This window comes from Varroa destructor, unplaced genomic scaffold (assembly GCF_002443255.2).
Source record: "Varroa destructor unplaced genomic scaffold, Vdes_3.0 BEIS01000002.1, whole genome shotgun sequence".
Lineage (NCBI taxonomy): Eukaryota > Metazoa > Arthropoda > Arachnida > Mesostigmata > Varroidae > Varroa > Varroa destructor.
In genome coordinates this window covers 11,378,353-11,401,030 of record NW_019211455.1, presented here as the reverse complement: position 1 = coordinate 11,401,030, position 22,678 = coordinate 11,378,353, and the positions used below count along the sequence as shown (strand labels likewise).

Genomic DNA, 22,678 nt, shown 5'->3' with positions numbered 1-22,678 from the left:
TTTTAGAGAATCTAATGGCGATAAGCTTCAATCGACAATGTCCATAGTGTTGTGTCTGTGAATGTGTATAATCTAGTAAGCTTGAAGGTTAAGCGAATACATCAAAAGTGACCACTGCAGTCCGCATCTACTTGAAAGACTTCACAGGTTCCAGCGACAATACCTGCGATCAATAGGTCGAGTTCGAACTGGATTGTACCAGAGGAAACATTAGGGGTTATTTCTCATCAAATAGCTATACTCAATTCAATCACTACAACATCTTTTTCTGAACACCTATCTACTCGAATCGTGAAGTCTCAACACGCCAGCTGATAAGCAAACGAGCGTTTTCGCTTTGCTTCTAGTCGCCTTTTTGTAGGTAGTCTCTATTTGTTTGAGGTAGATTGACTTCGGACCAGAGGATGGCCAGCTCGTGCTCTCTTGTGCAAGGAAACGCCGGACGACATAAGCCTCGTCAATGGCAACTATCGAAGGGTCGGAAAGAGAGGAGCTCACGCGGGAAGAGAGACCGCCCGGCAAAACAGATATGAGTTGCTTTTAGGAATACGATGGGAACAGGACATTGGAGTACACTCTGGGTGGGTCTGAGGCTAATGACCAGTTGGGATGACCAGGCAACCACTTGATGGCTATACATCTTACTGCGGTCGACCGGACAATTGGTACCTGTCGAAGCAGCAATTGATCATCAATTCCACAGTGGAATGCAGTTAAATAGGTAATTGCATACGTGTAGAAAAGATGGGTTGCAATTAAAATACCATGCAAAGCTGGCTAATTTTTATTATAATGATATTTGGCTACATCCAACCCGGGGGAATCAGCTTGTTTCGCTTGCCTATTATTATATTATACGTCGCTGTTTACTATAACATAATTGAATATTTTGAAATGGATACTTTTATTCTGTAACCAACCTCATATCGCAGGTGCTGGAAAATTAAAGTACGGCATACGGCTGTTGCGTCCGAATATAAAAATAAAGCAACGTTTTTTTTTACCTATTTCTGGTAAGCTCCAGCCAACACCATCGGTAACCTAGATTGCTCCCTCAGACGATCTAATATTGAACTTGTGCCGATTATTGTTTAACGCCTATGGCCGAACTTATCCTGTTAGTCACTGACAAGATGGCTGTGAGCAAGCGGGTTATTTTTAAAACTGTACGTTTAAAAATTAAGTTAGCTCCTATCCCACTTCGACTGCACTTACGTGTATTAGTTGAGAGCGCCAACGAGTGCATCAATATATAGGACTTCCCAGGCAAATCTTTCTGAAGCTATTGATAGAGTTACACGCTGCAGTCACATAGGTCAACTGGAAAGAACTACGTCCAGTATCGCCGTTAGGCCTTTTATCGAACAGACGGTTAGCTCCCAGCGCGTGTCTATGCCCGGACTTGAACTTGGTTTTCCAAGATTAGCAGGCAAATACGTTACCCACTAAGCCCAGTAAGGCTAGCGGTAGCCTCTTGGGGCAGTTTCTGAAGCAGTAGTGAAAGGCGATTCGGGAGATTTCCTTACGAAGAAGCTGGGTCAGCCAGAAACCCTGCAGGAGGACCTATCTAATCAGTGTCACTATGGCTGTTTGTGTTCATGTACGCTAAGCCAAACGTATTTTTCCAACGAAACAAATAACTCCGTGTTCTATTCTTTTTGATTTAGGTTCACAATCGATCGAGCATCGGTGAAGTTGTTCTCGCTAGAAATTTGTACCACTCTTGTCAGCTCGAATCGATCTGCCTGTCGCTTAATCTCGAGTGTCTTTTCCCTTAGAAGTAGTCGCTTGCTCAGTCAGGTCGTGCCGTCATACAGGCTATATATCGTCGTGTGCGGCATTTCTAGACAGTTCTGTGCCAGCTTGGTATCCCGTCGTGAGGATTGCTTTACATATTATGTATTGGTGGACGTGCATTTTCTTTGATTGTTTTGGGGTTGCGGGGCTTTGCATCTGTTTGTACTATGTTATAGTGTAGGAAGAAGATAGCTCGAAAGACGAACGTGCACATTCACAGACGCAGATACAGATGTGCACAGAGTCTTGGCAGCATAATAGTGAGAGTCGAATTTTCAATGAGGTTCCTTTTCGCCGGTGATTTGCAGAAGGCTAGGTGTACTCGCTAGTCTTCTTGATGCCGTTGCACCCGTTGTTGGGGTCGCCGTTGTTGTCCCATTTCGTAGTGTAAATGTACACACAACGGGAGAAGACAACGATCTCCGTTCGAGGTTAGGCCCTTGTACTATTAAGGGGTATGACCTACTAGCTAGGAGGTTAGCGTGTTTTACTATGTTGGATAACGTTAAGTAGCAAGCGCATGCAAAGCGTAACGAACGACTATATTCAAACAGAAAAGGATGGGCAGAAGCCTTCAAAAACTCATATAAAATAATCTTCTATTGGAAAACGAGTTAAAGCTAGCTCCATAATAGCGACAGCGCAGGCACCACTCATAACTGGGCATCGACGCCAGCAAGGACATGGGTAGCGAGTATGTCCTTGAAGGCACACGCTCCAAGCTGCAGTCCGGTGAAGTTTTAGCGAAACACCCAGAGCAGCAGTTGAGATTTTGATCAGAACACTGTGTCCCCGATAACTCAGCCTCATCAGGTTAAAAGCTGATGGCGGGTAAGTAGTACAGGCACGGGTTAGACCTCGTTTTCGGATTGGTTAACAGCAACGAAAAGCTGTGCCAGGAGAGAGCTGTCGAGCGCGTATGCTTCGAATGGGCGCGTACGGCAAATGGACGCTGTGTCTCAGGGTGGCGAAGTAAAAAGATCCAAGGACGAACTAGAGAAGTCGCTCGTGCCTCGTCGTTTGCAAACTTGCCTTTGGACGACCTCAGAGTTCATGCCGTGAAGAAAGGGGGGAGCATGCCGTCCGATCAAATGCGCCGTTGTCTGTCGAACGATCTGAATGGTTTTAACATAGTAGCCCTGTAAGCCTGCTATATAGCAACAGCTATCACCGTTAACGCATCTGCTTGCTTTTTTTAAAATCGGAGCCCATGCATCGCCAGTTGTCGGCTGTTTAAACCAATGAGTTGATGGTGACATTAGATAAATCAACTTCGCTTTGCCTTAATATAGGTCGAGGTGGATGCAAGCGAAAAGCATGGCCATTCAGTCTGTTTGGGTCATCCTAATACCATAGCGCTAAATTAAGGTCGATGGGAAACATGCAGATAAGCGTTTAGGTCAAGCTGAGTCATGACGACGTCATTAATGCTGGTTGTATTGTTTGCAATGCGTATGTAACTTCAAAGTCTTGTTACTCTGACAAAGCATTATTGATTTGATATGATTTCAATATATTGCATTTCAACATTGTTTAGTTCACCTAGCTGTATTGAATCGCGCCACGTATTACATATCGAATGATATCCTTCAAGCAGAGGACGATCAACTACCTAGGCTCATTATTCTTTTTCTGTCCCCCCAATCGTCTGAGGATACAAGTGATTATGCAATAATACGCCTGGAGGCTCTTGGACCCACGCGTATCCACAAGTAATTGCGAAAACCTCTGCTGCCACTACTTCAGCGGACGCATAATAAGATACTTTGTACTGTCTTCGCCAATGAAACTTATTGTTTCTACATAACGGACAGATTTTCTGAAGCAGGCTGGTAAAAGTCAATAGGTTGTGTTCGGCCGTCTGTCGTGTTCGTCCACAGAAAAAACTGCCTCCCATCTAAACTTTATCTATATATGCCGCTGCAAACCGGCGAATACTGCCAGTGCTTACGGCCTACTTAGCTGGTTCTGATTAGACCCCGGTGGGTCCATGTCCTTAACAGCGTATTCTCTACTACGAAAATTCTTTAATCTAGTTGGTTGTCATCTTCAGTGGTCGGTCGACAGCTACGGTCGTCCGGGAAAGTCCGCTGAGAGCTATCAAAAAGAGAGAATGAAAGGCTCTATATATGTGAAGTGAGAGGAATTATTCGTCGCAGGCCTAGGGCCTTAAGGGCGTTGCTACTGCTACCACCGAGAGTATTGATGAAGAGGACCGAATGACTAATTGAAACGATGGCTATTATATGGCACATTAACAAAATCTGTGCGCTTAAAATCAATGAGACAGGACGCAGCGTTAGAAGTGATATCGTAGACCAAATAGCCATCTCGTAACCGGAAGTAGTAGCGGCATGATGCCCTATGTGGATTTTATAGCCAGAAAAGGGCTTCTTTTTGCCATAATACTTAGCCACTCCGATGATACATTTATGTTCCTTGATAAAAAGAATGGTCGACTACAGACTCTCTACATGTCGTTTGTTTGGGCAAGTGTGTGCTATATTATGGTAAAATAGACTACGGTAAAACAGATCTTTGATTAGCATTGATTAAGGTTTATACCTTCGATATAACGTGTCAAGCAATGGCACGTATCGGAGTTGTCTATGTTCAATAATGCCTACAATCAGGTAGTTGTATCTGTGGGACCTATGCTAGCTTCGACCCAATACCTTGGAGACCCCATTTCACTACTGATGTCAGAATAGTAAGGTTTTAAAACCTTACTATTCTGACATCGCTCTGTTGTAGTTGTCTGGGCACCTAGTACAGCGTAGCTGATTTTGTTGTTGCTGTTGTCGTCGTAATCCAGGCATGTGTACGACATGTTCATCCTGTTTATGAGATTTCTGGGATGTGTCGCCCTTGGGCCAACTCAAACCCAGGGAGAAAAATCAATCCACAATAATAATTAGCTATTATTATTATTTTCGGTTGATCGAGTAGCTTAGCGGGGTAATAATTAGGTCGACTAAATGCATCGGAATCCTGCCAGCCTAATACCTGCCTTCTAGACTGAAAGCTATAGTTGCTTTATATAGGTTTTCTGCTACACTCACGTATTTTTCGCACAGTAGAGGTGGATATGGAAAAAATCATGGTCACCTCTGCATGTGAAATGTCGATGGTTAGTGATGATAACGTGGGAATTACTAAATGTAACCTTCGATTTTGATATCTCTAAGGATTTTTTCCATTGTACATGCTATTGTATATGTCGACTTGCCCCAGCCAGACCTTTCGAAAGTCAACCATATGTGGCACGTCTTCTATAATGTTTTCATACAGGAAGACTGCTTGATGCAGGTGTAGCCGCTGATCTACTAATCCATTCTAGACCAGTCTGTTTCTCGGTGTGCCTTTAAGTCAGCTTCTCGGAAAAATCATTTTTGTCAAACGTTTGAGAGCGCAGGACGTTCGACGCCTTTGTGGCCTTCATATATATATATATATATATATATATATATATATATATATATACTTGTACCAATCATGATAGATAAGAGAATTGATTTTGTTCTCAGGAACTATGCCATAAAGAGTTAAGTACCGCTGATTTTTTTTATATTACACACTAACTATCTACTGGAACAAAAGACACTGTTGGCAAAGCTGTTTTTTAGTCTCTTTTGGTTAATATCTGAGATTGTCGCACACAGCGAGCGAGACAACGCTGGAAAATTTATTTGTGCAGATTGCCCTTTTGTCCAAAGAGTGGAAACTTCTATGAATTGTGTGTTTTAGTAAAATGAAAATAGAAAAATGGACGAAATATTAAACATAGCCATTGAGAAAGGTTCGCAAATCATAGTGGAAAACGTGTGATAAAACTAGCAGCAGCAGTAGACCTTCGTTCATGTGACAAATTTAGATCTACTAAATGTTGGTTTCGATCGATACCTTTCTATGCAGTATAACATAATGTACTATCATAATTAAAAAGGTGCATTTTTATGTAAAAATTTACCTTCAGTAAATCAACAAATATTAGTCAGATATTGAACGGGAGCGTGAGGCTCGGACTGTATTTATGGCGTACGCCTACGTCTACTGGTCGTAAATGCTGGTCCCGAAAATGAACCCTGAGATCATTCTAGTTAACAGAATAGCGCTACTAAAGTGATGATCAAATGAAACTTATCCATAGTAATACCGATGGTAACTATTTGAGAGTTTTATATAGTTTTCGAACAGTATAAAAATATCGCAAAGTTGAGTATAAGTTCGATAAAAACCACGAGTAAATGATCATTATCGTACTTTGCATAACTGGGCGACCCCTTTTTGCCACACAACAGTTGTTTACGTGAACTGATGGAACAGAACGTTGTTACAATATGTGTTTAATACAAAATCGGTTGGCACATTGAGTAAGACCAACTTATTAAACATGTTTACCTTTACGAAGAAGATCAATAAATAGCTAGCAGAGATTATAGCTCAAATACTCTATTTTACTTTCTTACTGTGGATTCAGTCAGAATTAGGTCTCTTATATTGTAAAGCCAAATCCTTTTCGATTCGATGTATACTAAATATGTAGATCTTGTTAAAAAGTTATAGCATTGCCGCTAGGTCAACTGCCATGTGTCTGTGCCAACTTTTCTAAATTATTCCACTTCATCTTTAGCCGGTTGTTACACCGAAATCGCTCCTAACATTATGGTTGTCTCTTTCAGCTGCTACGGCCATGTTGACTTTAATCTAAAGTCAATTTGCTCTGGCGGATTAAAGCTAGCGTGGAATGGCGTGAGTAGCGATCTCTCGTAAGTTGCAATGACCGCTTACGTGTTCTTTACTACTTTATTGTAACATCTGTTGCTGCTGCATCGGCATTATGTGTTGTATCTATCATTAAATGATACTCATTAATTAATCGAATCTACGTCCTAACGTTGAACGAACGTCAGAATGGATGGAATAATTATTATTTATATATATATATATAATAAGAACTATAACACTCTTCAGTGTAAACGGCGATCGATAATTATAGGTAGTATACGATACGATTACGCTTGCGAAAAGCGAAAGCTCCATTCGCCCGATCAATTTAGATGATTTCGTTTTTTTCTCTGTAGAAGACTTAAACTCTCAACGTCAGTATCCAGTGCAGCTAAAGGGCCCTCTGCCCATGGTGCGCCCGCCGGCGCTACTTCAACTTCTAGAGTAATTCGCATTGTACATTCCTAGCTTGGGAATACGCAAGGGCAATTTTCCGAGGGCAAGACCAGTTGATAGAGTAGTCGTCATGTCTGTTACTGCTATTTTTCCTAGAAGATCAATCAAAGTTACACAGCCATTGGAGTCATGTGCCACACCTGGATCGAAAACGACTAGCTTTTGGCGGTTTTACCCTGCCCCAGTATACATTGCACTGTTAACATCGTATAATGAATGGCTAAACTCCGTTCACTATTGCTATAGAACATAGCGGCACAGTACGCTGGGTCCGCTGCATACGCAACGAGCCATCACCTTCGCGTTGCTGGCTGGTTCGCTCTCGCGTTGGTCTCGTTGCTGTCAAGCGTCGCTGGTAAGGAGGACGCTCGGAGCTTGGAGCATCAGGAGGAGGGTAAACCTTAAAAAATAAAGTGCTCCCGCCCGTTCTCTCTCCTTTTCTTTCGGCTTCAACAGACAGACGGCGAGACGGGCAGCCGGAGCGTGCAGGATGCAGGCCAGCAGTGCCGCCGCTGGCTCACTGGCATGACTCATAAAAAGAGGTGCTCTTCTTACTTTTGGCCCTGATGTGCTGTATGCACAGGGGGTTGAGAGTATACAGCGGCGGCGATATCGGCTGCAGCGGCCGCATTGCTTGTGAGTCTTTCTGTCTGTCTGTCGGTTCGTTGTGTGCGTATGTGCTATGTATACTATATGCGAATGCGTGTGTGTGTGTGTGTGTGTGTGTATATGTGGGCTTGTTGGTAAGGCTGCGAGACTCAGCCTGCTAGCCGATCTGTCAGGGGTCGAAGAAGGGAAGGCTCATCGGGGGATGTCTGAGACAGGCTTCGAAACTGGGCAATCCTCCCCCCCCCCCCCCCGCGGACGCATGGGGACCGAAGGGGAAACGCGGTGGGGTGGAGACAACACAACACAACAACAACAGCAACCATTCAGCGGCCGCGGCGGCAGCTGCAGCATGCTGGGCACCAGAGGCAGCATCTAGCATCTCGTAAGGCACAACGCGCCCTGTAGTACCCGCCGTCGTCGTTGTAGTAGCGGGGCGAGTGGTACTAGTCGCAGTAGCAAGCCGGCAAGTAAGGAAAGAAAGGGGACAAGATCCTCACAAGCATCCCTCTGTGTTCCTCCGGCTCGGTCTGGCCCAACTCCGCCGTCACTCCCGGGGGGAGCTAGTCTTTCTGGATTTCCCCGTTGGTTTCTTCGTTTTCACTCCAACGCAAGCGTCCTTTCCTTAGCGTTGGTTCTTGGTCACAACGCTGCGCGGTCTTGCGTCCTTTAGCCTGTTCGGTGTACGAATGAAGCTCTGCCTGTTTAAGCTCACACATGCTGTGTTCATCGACATACACCCGAGCGTCGATGGAAGAAGCAGTTGAAGAAGAGGATGCTGACGCGTAGAGAGGGGCGGGCAGTCCCATAGCCACAGAGTTGCCCCCAAAAACGCCGGTCACAGAACGCCTCTCTTTCAACCGTCCCTTGAGCTAGCCCCTCCAAGCTCGTACCATCTCCTCTGCATCTGCCCCGTTACCGCTCAAAACAGAAGGGGATTTTTTTGTTTATTTTTTGGCTGCGTCCCCTTGCTGCTGCCAATAGCAACCAGGCAGGCAAGCAAGCACCACAGGCCAGAGGAGAACGAAGAAACGGGCACCCAAGCTGGCTGAGCAGTAGCAAGCCCTCTTGATTCGGCATCCTTCATGCGGACGACAAGCCGGCTCGAGCCGCCAACGGAATAATGGCCAAGTACGCCAGTGGTAAGAACCCGAACGGGTGTCCAAGCTCGCAGATTATGCGATGCCAGCTACAACGCAGGCAGCCACAAAAGCTCAGTGCGGCAGTGTTAGCCTGCTTAAGAGAGAACAAGAACAGAAAAAGGAACAAAAAGAACGGGGCAAGTAAAGGGCATAAAAGGGTCGTTCGTCCCTTTTCGACATTTGTTGTGCACTTCTACAGTGCCCAATGAGTTCAGTCCCTGCCTTTCGTATGATTTAAAACAATCGAAGACTAGTTGGACCGCTGTGAAGTTACTACAAACGTTGTTACCTTACTTTCACAAGCTTGACAGACACCAACGTGTTCGGTGCGACGGGGCACCATTGCTTAAGGGGAATTGCTCATGGGGCTGCTTGATTGGCCGAAGCTGGGGAACCATAGCACGAAGAAGTAGCTGCTAAGTAATATAGAAAAATGAAAGATAGAAAAAGCAAATGAAACAGACTAGCATAACTTTCAATAGGATAATCAAAAAATATTAAAGAGGAAAATAAGAACGTATCAGCGGCTATGTCAATTATAACGGTGTTAAACTGGAAGTAGTGACAAAAGCATAAGTACACATACGTGATGATTAATCGTGACCGACGGCTAAACGAATTACCCTTGAAATGAAAATGGGCGAGTTACAAAAAAACATATCATTCCTGATAAAGCCTGCAAAATGGTATCCAGGTTGATTTTTTTTCGTACATGCTGAGATAGCTCACAGAAGTGTGCTACAAACCCTCCCTGCTTAGTGCTTATATGATATTCCAGACATGGTTTGCAGATCGATTCCCTCTCGTACCTACGTATTATTTAGGTTGCAATGAAGGATTTTTGCGTCTATTATTGCGACAAAGCATTATGGCAGCATTGTTGCGTTTCGGGTAATCTGCCAGTGGGCCTGCCACTTTTTTTTTCAATATGTCTAGTCCTCCTGTTTGCAATCAAGTTTGTGGCGTGGCCGTATTTGCGTTTGGATCGGCCCTCTTGCAGCCTCAGGGGTAATTTTTGGTCCAGCAGGTTTTCCATTCATAGAACCTATGGCATGCTCCGGCATATTCATGAGACCGATGCTGAACTACTACCGACATCGCCTTTCGATGCCCCAGCGCCTGTTGTCGATCATTTCAATATGAGCCGTCATTCCCCTTTAACGAATTCTTATATGGAGCAACTGATGGCTTATACAATGTAAAACATATACTTGCTTCAGCTACTGCTCGATGGTTCCGTTGACGCTTTGTTTGTTGTGGTTCCGGAGCGTTGTCTTCTCTTCTGACGTTGATCTTGGCCGAACGGCGACACAGTCAGACATGCAGTAGTCTTTCGAAGAATAGCGGTAGACGGCAGCGGTGATAGGTTTCGAACAACTTAGAGCGTCAAACGATCTGGGTAAATCCGCATGTGCGCCCATCGCATAAACGGCCATAGCCCATAGTTATGGACGGCATTAGAAAAAGCCTATGCATATATAGACCGACGAGAACGCTGGCGGAGCAGGGAACGGGGCAAAATGGGCAGACATCAAAGGCCAGTCAGCGAAACGCCATGCGGGGTCTTTGAAAGGGGGTCGCCGTGGTGCGGTGGACGAATAGAAACGATATACATATATATATACAGAGACACATATGGACTTGAATGCAAGTCAGTGGTTCTGATGTTGCTGCTATTTCTGCACACATACAACCCGATGGATGCATAAGCAGTCGAGCATAAGGCCGCTGTTTTTGTATGGCCGACGCTGATAAATGGTGTATATCTCCAGCGGCGCCAGGAGCACGCAGGAGGCTGGCAGTCAGCGGCCCAACAGCTCAACATTTTGAAGACATCGCTTGCTGCTGATGGCCCGCTCGGTGCCCCCGCTGCATGCAAAGGGGTCAACGGAGAGTGCAGCTTCTGCTGCGTTTCTTCGATATCTGTCTATCTTTTCCTTCTCATCTCTATGTATATATATATATGTATCGGGAACAAAGGGACCACTAAGATGCGCACCCACACTTACCCAGCCTTAGCTGTCGGCCGGCAAGTTCAGTACTACTTACTAGCATGAACGTTCAACTGCGACGAGGAAGCGTCAGCGGCGCAGGTTCGGTTGCAGTGGACGACTTAGCGATTGCATCGCCGGTTGCGTTATGAGCATTAGACGTCGGCCAACAAGACGAAAATAATAACGACGACAACAAGGATAAAAGAAAAACAACAAACTGCTCAGCTGGGTGACTAAAAAATGCTTCGAATTCGCGGTAGCGGCAGTGCCGCGATCGTGGCAGCTGTACGGCTCCGCCGCGCAACGCCGAACACCGTACATTTATGTATAAATAGCCCTAGATTGAAGGACGATGTAGTGTGTAATGGTCGGTCGTTGGGCGGATCGCCACGACGGCAAGAGCACTCATAGTTGACTCGACGAATTCACTTTACCGACCACCCCGCTGCTGCATGCTCTACCATTGGTACGAGCAGAAAGTGCACACCTCGAATGATGCGCTGGCCGTACTCGTGCTGCTGCTGCTCTTGTTGATCATCGTTACTTCAGCGGGAATTTTCTTCGAAGTTGACCCAAGTAAGGGGGAGGCGATGCTGGGATGCGTGGCTCTTCTATCCCCCTTCCTTCTCCCTCTTTCTCTCTCATGTTTTCCTTTACTCGTTTGTTAGTCAGTAAAAAATATGCCCGATTTCGAAATGGCGCACTGGCCGCCATTGTTGTTTTTGATAGCGTCATATAGGAGCAGTGGCATCAGCGTCCAGAATAGGTAGCCGTAGTAGCAATCCCACGTGTCGCGCGACCGAACAAGAGTTAACACACAGTGCAGAGTAACATTAACTGTAATGTTCTTCATTCAAACGAAGCATCGTCAGCTATCTGCAACGGCTATTCAGGTCGAGTGGAATCGAGCCCGAACAAATCAACCCAACCCGATCCGATCTAGCCCAGCTCCAGCAACCCAATTTTACACTTTCTTTTTACTTTCGAGCGGGTCTTTGCCGGCTCTCTATCTTTGTCTTTCCTAGCATTGCTGCTTTTGCTTGTTGTTGTTGTTGTTGTTGTTGATATTATTGTTGTTGTTTAGTTGAATTTCCCCAGTCCCCTGCACCAACGCCCCCTTTCCTCTACTACTGGCACGTCCTCTGTCACGACCACCCCCCTAAACAGCCGCCTACCCCAGTCGGCTTCTTTCCTTCGAGTTTACCTCAATTTTGTGCGGTTCAAGCTTAAAATTCTTGTTAGTGCTCTTTCAACTCGCTTCGACATGAACGATGCCGGGAACTACAGCTGAATGGGAAAATGGACAAGCACCGATGGCTAAGGATTTCAAGGAGGGGCTTAGCTCTAGGTAACAGTGCATCCTAGATCTGGCACAGCCGCTCTCCTCGGCACATTTTTCAAGTAAAGGCTGCCGCCGCCGCCGCTGTCTGAACTCGCTCATATCGACCCGCTCTCCTTTTCTCTTTTTAGAATGCAGCTATTTTTTCTTCTGCTCAACACAATAGCGTGCAGCGCACCGCAGCAGCTATCGCTCTTTTTTTGGCAAGAACGGAGTCGATGCGTCCGCGACGGCTGCCAATGCATTATAGACTTGTACACACGCACATATATATATATATATATCATATGCATAGAAATAATAGATATGTTGTGTTGTTTGTGTCCTAGAATAGTATACTTCGACGCGTTCATTACGATGAATATTCGTCACCACTGCCAGCGCCACCGCCTGTTTCTCTCTTTCGCGGTATCGAAACGACTTTCTCTAAAATGAGATCTTTTCGTTGGTCTATTGAACGTCTGTGTGAGAAAGTGTATGAGTGGACGCTTATGGATTGTTTATGGGAGAGCTGGACAGGATTGAATGAGCCAACGAACGAACGGGGAAAACTACTGCCATAACAATAACAACAGCAGCACGAGCAACCGCAGTATGCGTCCGTAAGCAAGATAAACTGGAAGCGGTAAGTAGCAAAAGCGGGAACTCTATATTCACACAGCGGAACACTGGATGCTGCCACCAAGAGCCATTATTCCGGAGACGCAGTCAGCAGGCACTCCAGCACAAGAACCTGACGGGCAAACGAGCGAGCAGCCAGGCAGGCAGAAGGGACCACTTTGCTGACGCCCATGAGAAACGAGATGACAACGCCACTGCACCCAAGGTCCCCTGACGTAGAAGGAAAGTAGATATAGGCAACACGACAGCCCTGCCCTACATCTCCCGCTCTGTTTTCCTGTTAGCGTCCCTTCTCAATCCGCCTTGTTTTATCGGCCTGCTTGGTGGTCCTTTGTTAGGTGGTCGCTTGATGCACCATCAAGAAGAGATGCTCGAACATTCTTTTTTTACCTTCTTAACAGTAACAATAATAACAACAGCAGTGGTAAAGACAAAACAGCTGCACGATGGTTAGCGAACAGCGTCCTCGTCTCTTGCATACACAGTCGGATTACGACGAACAACAGCCAAGCAATGAGGCACGAGTGGGGTCGCCGCCAAGCACGAGCCATCAGTGAGGAGAAAAACCATCGCGAAAATTGGGTTGGGGCTAAACAAAAAGCGATGCGAGAAAGATGCGAGTGAGCGAGTTGTTTTTTGGGGTTTGTTTTTCGTTTTTCTCCTCGCTGTTTGTTTCGTTGTGTCGGCGTTTTGTTGAATTTTTATCTTTTTTTGCCTCCTTCTCCTCCTCCTCCTCTTCGTCCTCCGCCAGGACCGCCATCATTGATACGAGCAGGCCGACCAACCCAGTCGTTAGATGTCTTTCTGCTTATTTCTTGGTTCTTCCCAAACAGGCACGGCTGCCACACGGGTTGGCCATCCAACAGCGCGGGAGCCGGCCAACACATCGCGAAAGAGCATCGCGGGCGTCACAGCAGCCTTCACCCTACTGCTAGTCACATTCTGCAGAAACTCATGTTGGCCCCATCGGCTACATTCGCGGACGAGTAAAGTTCGAACGCTTTCCATCGCCGCTGGCAGATATGCCGCCACCGCCAGCGTTGTTGGCGCCGTTTGTAGAACGAAATGTTTGTGTCAGTCTTCCCGGTGTAGCGGCTGTGCATGCTATCTGTGCATGTTATATACTATCCTATCCTGGTCTGCTTCGGCCAGAGCTCACTCGCCCGATGCGATTCCTATCAGTAGCTCTGTCCCTTTTCCATCTCGCGACGGTTTGATTGTCCTCCACTACTGAGGCCGCTGCTGCTAACGTTTGTACGGCCTCAAGCCGAACTCTGTTTTTGAGATGAAATTCGAAAATGGTCGCCGCTGGTTGCTGCTGTTGCCGCTTCCTTTGATTTATAGTTGTCGAAATTCGAAAGCCGAATGCCGGGCGCGTACTACTGTTCGAGGAAGGCAGGAGAAAGGGGCGGGCAGTTGGGCGTCCGATCTTCTATGCAGACAAAAAGACGAAAACGAAGAAAAAGATGTAGATACATGGAACCAGATGAAGCCGCGCCGAGGAAGTAGCAGCGTAATGGGGATAGTGATCGCAGTGATAACCGTTTGACGCTGCTGGCTCGATGCGCCAAGCAGTGTTGCGAAGAAGAAGACAGACAAGCAATGGCTTCAAACCTCTCCATCGTTTTGCACTTAGTGTGCTTCAGATGTGGCGTCCAACTCATGATGCTTACAGTCGCATGCAAGGCGCGTTTCACGGATTTTGAGGTTGGATAGTAGCATGGTTCCTTACTTCGTTGCTTTCCGTCACTGCCTACACCAAAGCGAAGTCGAGCCTATAAGAGGCAAAGGCGGGCGACAGCTTTGGACGAGTCTTGACACAAGGGCTAACTACCCCTTTTTCTTGTTTTGATGCAACTCCTGTCGTTGTTGTTGTACTATCATGTGTCTACGCTTTTCGGAATTAGGAACTCGCTATCTGTTCGTCTGGTTTTGCTTGTTTTGGTTCAGCTGACAGAATAATAATTAGTACAAATACCTTTGTATATTGTCTCCTTTCGCACATCCCGAGCCCTTTGATTTTCCCGACTCTTCTGTCACTACAGATTCTTCCTCTTCGCTCTCAAACCGTTAACTCCTCTGTTTTCTGTAGTCGCCTACCTTAGCTACCTCTTCCCGTCTCGCTGCAAAATATAGCGAAAAAGCGAGCTGGGTAAGCTGCCCAAAACATCGGGCCGAACAGACCCCACATTATGTTATTCCTCTGCTGTTTGCCCCCGTTTTCCTCTTTTTCGTGTTCTTCTTGTGCAAGAAGAAAACAGGCGTTTTTCACCGGAGAGTCAACCCATCCTCGCGACTTGCGATTCTGGATTGCATGGCGATTTTGATGCTGCAACGCTGGCCAAGCTAGCAATCGGTAATGCCTATCGCCGCCCTCCTGCATCACCCGACCCAACCAGCTCAATGCGGCCCATTCCAGTCAGTCAGCCGACCAAGCCGTGAAGTAAGTGTCGTGCCAACGAGCATCCAGCACCGCCCTCCAGTAAACAGCCAGCTCGAACTGCACGAAGGTCTGCTTACACCTCTGCGAAAGAATGAGGATCCAGTGTGCTGCAGTACGACGCTATAATAGGCAAAGAGGGACGGAGACGAACAACTACGGCGTCTGGAGCTAAGCAGCATTTGTAGTGACGGCGGCTTGTAGTAGAAGAGCCAGTTATAGTGCCAACTTTCCGACCTTCTCTGATCGAGACTGCTGCATCTTAGCATCGTAATCATGGCGGTGATCATCGGTTGTCGTGGTAACAGCGGCCGCGTCCGATCAGCCGATGCAACTTGCAACTTTTCTCTAAAATAAGTGAAATGGGATCTGCGATGAACGCCGAGGCCATTCACGGCCGCATTCGCCTGAACATGCATTTAGTGCAGAGAACACAGACGATGAGCGCAACTCTCGCAAAGCAAGCTATACCCGATACACACAGAGCGGTGACCCATTTTTCGTGCTCTGACTGGTTCGTGCGTTCGTTCGTGCCCTTCATGCATGCAGCTTACGAAAAAAAAGAACGAAAAAGAGCAGGAAACAAGCAGGAAAGTTTGATGCGCATGTTGTATTGCCGAGAGAGAGAGCGTTCATTTTGCCTGCCTTCTACGATGGGGGTTTGGCTTCATGCGCCTTTACTTAGCCCCTCTCCCCTTTGCCGCCGCCCAGCTCGGCTACTCGGGCCGACATGTTCCATTTTTTTCGAGGTGAACTGCTGCCGTTGCTGTTGCGAGGTAAAGCAGCGACGGCAGCAGCCAAGTAAGAGGTCGGTTTTGCAGACAATCCGCTATTTTGCAAGAGCTCTTCTACCCCACTTTAGCCTTCGTGTTTGGGTCGGGGCTTATTTGGTTGCTTTTCCCCTTCGCGGTTCTATCTTGCCAGCGTGGGTTTTTGGTTCTTCCGTTTCTTACTGCGAAAGCTAGTTGTTTAGCTGTATCAAATCTTCAAATGGAAATATACTTTGAGTAGACCAGGTGATAGGTAAACACGTCTTGGGTTCATTCAGAATTTCCCGTTGGCTACTACCTTTCATACCGCCGTCGATTCTGCTAGTTTTACTTATGCTTAGATATCTGGTAAATGCCATTATTGTGGTAGTGGATTCAATGGCATTCATTGTAGCTAAAGGAAATTTTTGTTTGGCAATTTTGAACTCGGAGGCTCAATTTCTCATCCTTGCCGTTGTCATACTTCAACATGGCTTGACGGTTGATAAGAAACTATAATTTTGAAGAAGCTGGCCGGTTTCGGCTTTTTCGGAGCACAGTAACATGGCCTCTTTTCGGGGTAGATGTCTCCTTGATCACGGATGGTAGCACAGATCCCTACGTACAGTATAGATGCACCGGCATCCATGTCCGATTCATTCCGGTTTATCGAATGAGGTCTGCAGGTGAGGTATTGGGAAGTTCGGCTCGGAGCGAGAAGCGTGTAAAAAATATTCTTGCAGCGCTCACAACTACATGGTTTGTAAAGATAGCTTAATCGTTATCCTGTCCAATTTGCCCTTTTTTATGGATGGCCGAAAAAGGAACAACAAGAGGAGGAAAGAAAGGTATCTACCTCGATTTTTCCTTCTTCACTCTCCTTCCTACACGCATCTTTCTTCATTATACATCTCGCACATTATTTTTCTACCCGGTGTATAAGGGCAGGCGGGCAAATCACAGGTGGCAAGCTCAAGGATGACGAGTTTGGGGCATTCGTGTATTCACATTATAATACGGTAGAATGTAATGTACGGTAGAAAAGAACCGTGGTACTATTTAGAACGGCAAATGGTACGCGGAGAAACGTGCACAGCCCACCACATCATGTACATACATGATGTAAACATGCAAAAAATATTTTTGCTTAGTGAGTATATGCCATATTTGTTACAGTGACACACACATCAGTTGTAGAGGCTATAGTACAGATTCCTACAAGAGATTCCTAGAAAGAGAATTTACCTTAAAGTGAGAAAATTATGACTACTAGCTTTACATACAACGTGGTGAAATTAAATCCGGACCTATCCTTTCAGGATGTATTTAAGCAAAAACAGACATATTAATAGAATGTCCTTTTTTATTTAATATAAAACTATCATTCCTTGTGATTACGTTTTTTACCTAGAATTTTAATCATTTACTAGTCATTTTCAAAGTATTTCTTCACTAATCCCCAAATAACCATGCATTAGTTAGAATGCATTAACGAAAATGTTTTCAAATATGTCACATACACTGCAGTGACAAATTTTAGAATCATAGTGGACCAAACAGGCCAAAAATACAAGGACTCAAAACGGAAAATCGCTACAAAAAATACCATTTAATGTAAAAAGCGCCGTTGAAGCTTATCCGACGACCAGTTGCTAAACAATGTTTTGTCCTTCGTTAAATTCCTATTAAAATAAATAAAAAGATAAGGATCTTCCATTTTTCCCCTCAAGAACCTTCAAGAGAGTTTTTAGGAACCGCATGAAAACCCGCTGTAACATAAAGCGTCGATTGATGTCCATATGGCTTCTCTACAGGATCGCTGGCCTTCTAGAATTACTCAGGACTCGCCCTGAACTTCGTTGTCTTCGGGGTTACAGGCTATCCTTCTTTCATGATTAGACTAAAGTACATAGATAATATCAGACTTTCGGTTCGTACAGAACATAGTCGATAATCGCCAGTAACGAATACATACATTTGTAGCACGCTATTTTTCCGTGATCTTGGCTGATGGTGATCCTCATACGCCTTTGATCCCTGACATAATGTCGCTTACGATAGCCATTCCTCCCGGTTTTTTCCTGTTCTGTTTTTCAACTGCTGTGTCGAGTGTACACGAAGGTTCCATCCATAGAGTGGACCGAATCTTGTTACCTGCACACGAAAGGGGGCAGATGTTGTGGAACCTGTTGGCTGATTACATTGCAGTTACGTATTCCTTTGGCGACGGATCGTTCTCGTAGGTGTTGTGGCTCTACGAAGTACCGAGAAGTCATTCTCAACTCGTTCTATACTCTATGTATCCTTAGATTTTCTCCTACACCACTGCCACTGCAAAGACCGATAATGTCGTACGCCTCTCGCCTAAAGTTTTAGCAGACATCGGTAGTCAGCGGGCTCACTAGGTCCTCTAGTCTTAGGTTTGCGTAAAGTCTGCGGCTTTTGTATAGCGATTTTCACGCCAGCGGTCAGGCGGCGCGTAACCACTGAACTGGGTCCGATCCTGGCAGCGGTCGCGGCCCCGAAAAAAGTATGATGGCACCGACTAAGCAGCAACCGAATGGAAATAATACGTGCTCACATACAGATAGGCACAGCTTCTTTCGATGTCCGTCTACATGATGCTTGCCTTGTGAAGAAACAGCCACTTTTCTGGTAATCATAGTATTTGTATTGAAGATTGTTGCTTTTGTTGTCTGCCGTTCGAGCTCGAATCGATAATGATGATGAGCTCGACATAGACATATATGAAGTCCCTTTGCTACCCCTCTTGGCGTTCTTTTGTTGGAGGTCAAAGATGCATTGCTGCAATATTGGTTTAACGTGAACTGATAGCAGGTCAGCCATGTACACGCTGGTATTGATTGAGATGACTATTGAGCTAATTGGGTTTAGCTAAATCACGAACTAGTTACCACGTATTTATCAGACGTGCTATTGGAATATGATTAATTGCTTGGACTGAATGCCCCTAACGCATTCGGAAGAAGAAAGGGGGCAAAAAACAGAATAAGGGTCCATGAAGTTTCTGTGATTGGGGGGAGCGTTTGTTCGACATCTATTTGCCCCACTGTACAACTAGAGCTCTGTGTCAATAAGAAAAAGCCTGACATCATACCTGTATCATTAGGTATCTACAAGAACCTATGCCATTTGAAAAGATGGTTCAGATTACTCTGCACACACGGGGGTACACGGAAAACATCAGCTACGATAAAAAATTGATTGGCAGGCAATAATACACGATATAAATTTCATACCTGCCACTGTCATCTATTAAGCATTATTTTTTAATGCATTAACGCAAAACTTATCGTATTGACGTGCGAGCACGGCTAAATGTCGATCTTGCTCGATATGATGAGTACGCTTATTTCCATGTGAGTCAAAATCCATTCTTGCCAGGGTAGTGGGTAAAGTGTACGCTCGGTCTTGCCATCTCATTGGACTGACATTCTGGGTGCGTACATGCTCATGTATAGGAAAGAGCAGGAAAAAAGGGCAGCTTAGCAAAAGAAAGCTTTGATAATCTCCAGCTTATTGCGACTTCCATTGAAGCACATAGTCCTTTAGCTGCGTGCAAGTACCCGATCCAAGCGGTCCGATATCAGCTGCACATATCGCATTGAATAAAACGGGTGGATCTGCTTGACGCGCGTAGCGGTAGCGGGGAGATGGTGACAAACACCGTCGCAACGCCTCGACCCGAATCGTCTCATAGTACCTGCAAATGCCTAATTTTATCAGGTCTTAGTAAACCCAACTAGAGCCCGCCACCGACCACCGATCGGTTAAAGCGGTGCAAACTGCACCGTCGAAAAGGCCTAAAAAGCGAAGAAGAACCAGAACGGCAGATGAGTTCAACTATCTCTATCGGGGAAATGTGCTTATATTTCCCCCTTTTGTCCTCTTTTACCCTGGCTTTGTGTTGTATTTTCAGTCTCTTTTGGTCGTTGTGTCGTTTTCTTTCATTTTGCAATGCCCAACGGAAGTTTCTTTTAGGTCGAGAATGCGACGCTGCACGTTCACCAGGACCCGCTGCTACCAGGAGCTGAGATCACTCTGTACCCAAATGCTCTCTCACATGTAGACACAGTATCTCTTTTTTACCCGGCGTTCGTCTCCAATGCGCCGACCAGCAGTACTGTGCCATCGTGTTAGTGTGCCAGCGTCTAAATGACAATAAAACAGCTAAAATCCTCAATAGGCCATAAAAAGGCCCTTTCGAACTATTACAACCGACGATGACAACAACAACGCCGATCGATACTCTCGAATCAAACAGCTTCGCTGCTGCTACTACTGCTGTCTCTTCCACGAGGCAGTCCGCGAAGGCTTGCGTATCCCTTTCTCCTCCTCCTGTGCGTCAGTGTATCCTAAACTACGAAAAGTAGTCCTCAGTCCTATGTACTCTATTCGCGATTGTTGGGCGCGCGCAAAGAGTCCTTGCTGAGTTGACTGGGTCGGCCAGTTGTCCAACTTGCGCGGGGTGTTTCGTTTTAAAGAAAAAGAAGAAGAAGTAGAAGGGATTGCACACTATCGCCACACATAGTCCTTGGTCCTTTCTTCTATATCTGTGTAGCTGCGTGCATGTCTCGGGGTAGGCGGTTGTGTCCACGACTAAACAACCTCAAGCCAACTCGCTTGAACCGTCCACCTACCGGTTCGACACTGCTAGCAACTAGCAACGTATAGAATAGTAGAACACCATTGTGGAGCCGCGGCAGTTGCTGCATCGGCATCGGCTGGCATCGCCACCCCCCTTGCATGCAGCAGCAGCAGGAATCGCTCCTTTCCGCAGGTCACAGCACCGCTGCGTGGCTATCTCGAGTTTCTTCCTGAGGTAAGGATGTTGGTGTTGCAGCAGCCGCGACCTGGCGTCCCAGATACGCGCCCTCATGGATGTGTTCAAGCTGCTTCTGCCATTGGCGTTTAGGCCGATGGGGGGTGGGTTTTAAAGTGTGAAACTGCCGCAGCTAGTACGGCCTCTGCCGTCGGTGCTGTAGCTGCCGCTATGGTTGAATGCTGTTGGTGTAGTAGATAGTAGATGCATGGAAAGACTCAGTCTGGCTGGTTGGTGGGTTTTTGCCGCTGCTGCCGCTGCTGCAACCGGACTCACTGGTTGGCAGCAAAGGAAAGCTGGCCGCGGCAGCCGCAGCAGCTTGAGGGGTGAGGCGTCTCTCTATCTTACTTCAAACCTCTTCCTCTATCCGCCAAAGAGATGCTGATGTCCCCTTTTATCCGCTTTCACAGACTCTGTCGCTGCCGCTGCCGCTGTTAGTTCTTCTATTGTGTCCCGTTTTACCCCACAGCGGCGCAAACGCGGACTCTAAGCAGGCCGACAACAACACCGGCGGCGGTAGCGGCAACCAGCATTACCTCGACATCACCCCACCCTACCAAGCACCCCACCCTTGCAGGTCCAGCCCCTGAAATGTCCCGCATTTATCCCTTCTGGGCCCCCGCGAGTTTTCCCATGATGCACCCCCGTGTCTGCATCTCTTCATCCTCTCGTACCCCGCCCCTAAAGTGGGTGACCTACTTGCAAGCAAGTAAAGTAAGCTCGACTGCCGCCGCTTCCACCTCTTCCGCCAGTTACTGCTGCGGGTTCGTAACACCCTTCTTCCATCTTTAGCAGAGTAAACAACATCGCGGCACAGAGCGCCACCCGAGTCGCACCGGAACCCACCTCACAGTAGCGTTGGCGCCGTTCAGCAATGGCAACTGGCAGCAGCAGCCGATAGAGCGCTGCGAGTGGTAATTCTCGGAGTAGCAGCGGTAGTTGGCATTGATGCCTTCTCGCCAGTCGCCCGCGACCCTTCTATTTGCCATTGTCTGAGAGAGTTAAACCTGGCAACCTCTACAATTTTTCTCTTGTGTCAATACAATTTTAGCCATTGCTTTGCTATCGGCTTCCTCGTGCTACATAGATGTGCATACGGAAATCTTCCTCATAATGCCTTACACATTTCCCTCCCCACCATACTCCACTATGACATTATTCAGAAGATGATACACGGCTATGTGCACGTAGCTAAGGAAAGCTAAGTTCGCAATGTCACTGGCGTTTCTATCATATTGTCAGCGGGACCTGTCTGTCGATGGAACCGCGAAGTAGGTAATAAATATACGTGTGGATGCATGTAGCCTTATATATATCTCGACAAATAGCTCACTGTCCTGTTAGAAAGGGCTGGATGGGTCTTTATCCTTGTGTATCAGTATCGAGTAGGAAAGGAACAGTTGTTTAACAACTAGACCTCTCAACTAGATGGGCCATCGCTCTCTGGCGTCGCGTCGATGTCCCTCCTAGCTATATAATACATACAAAATTTCGTTGCGTCATTACAATACTTCACCATAAACACCTCCTCTTCTCCGCTAGATGTCTGACTCGTTTGCTGAAACTCGATTTTCGAACAAGCCCCATGTTTATTCAACGGTCTGATTTTAGGAGCTTTTAGCTACTCCCTGACGAAAGAAATCAAACCCCTATTAGCAAGTAGGCTGGTGTTTAAAAAAGTAAGCAAGCCCCCCAAAGGGATTCCGCCATGCTAGAACTGCGAATGTACCACAGCGTCATTGGTTGATTACACAGGTTTTTTCGGAACGTTCTCTGTTAACACACTAGACTCGCTTGCACTAGAGGAATCATGTTCGCTGCACGTCTCCAAATCGTGCGCTTCAATATAAACTAACGCAAAACATCAATAGTGAATAAATATACACACCGACTTGCGCGCTGAAATAGATACGTCAGGACAGTCGCTTACAGGACAGCTCGGAGCGGTGGAAACATAAACAGC

General features: G+C 46.4%; 1 protein-coding gene across 11 annotated transcripts in view; it reads left to right on the top strand.

Annotated features, from left to right (window-relative positions):
* Positions 1–22,678, top strand: part of LOC111244017 (uncharacterized) — a 179,599-nt gene that overhangs the window by 133,883 nt on the left and 23,038 nt on the right. For 7 of the 11 annotated variants that reach the window (XM_086978489.1, XM_086978487.1, XM_086978490.1 and 4 more), the window contains one exon: positions 6,480–6,566. The exons of 2 other annotated variants lie outside the window; for them this stretch is intronic. The gene's annotated coding sequence lies outside the window, so the exon portion shown is untranslated. The remainder of the gene's footprint in view (positions 1–6,479; positions 6,567–22,678) is intronic. 2 more of the 11 variants (XM_022790532.2, XM_086978484.1) reach the window with 1 other exon arrangement.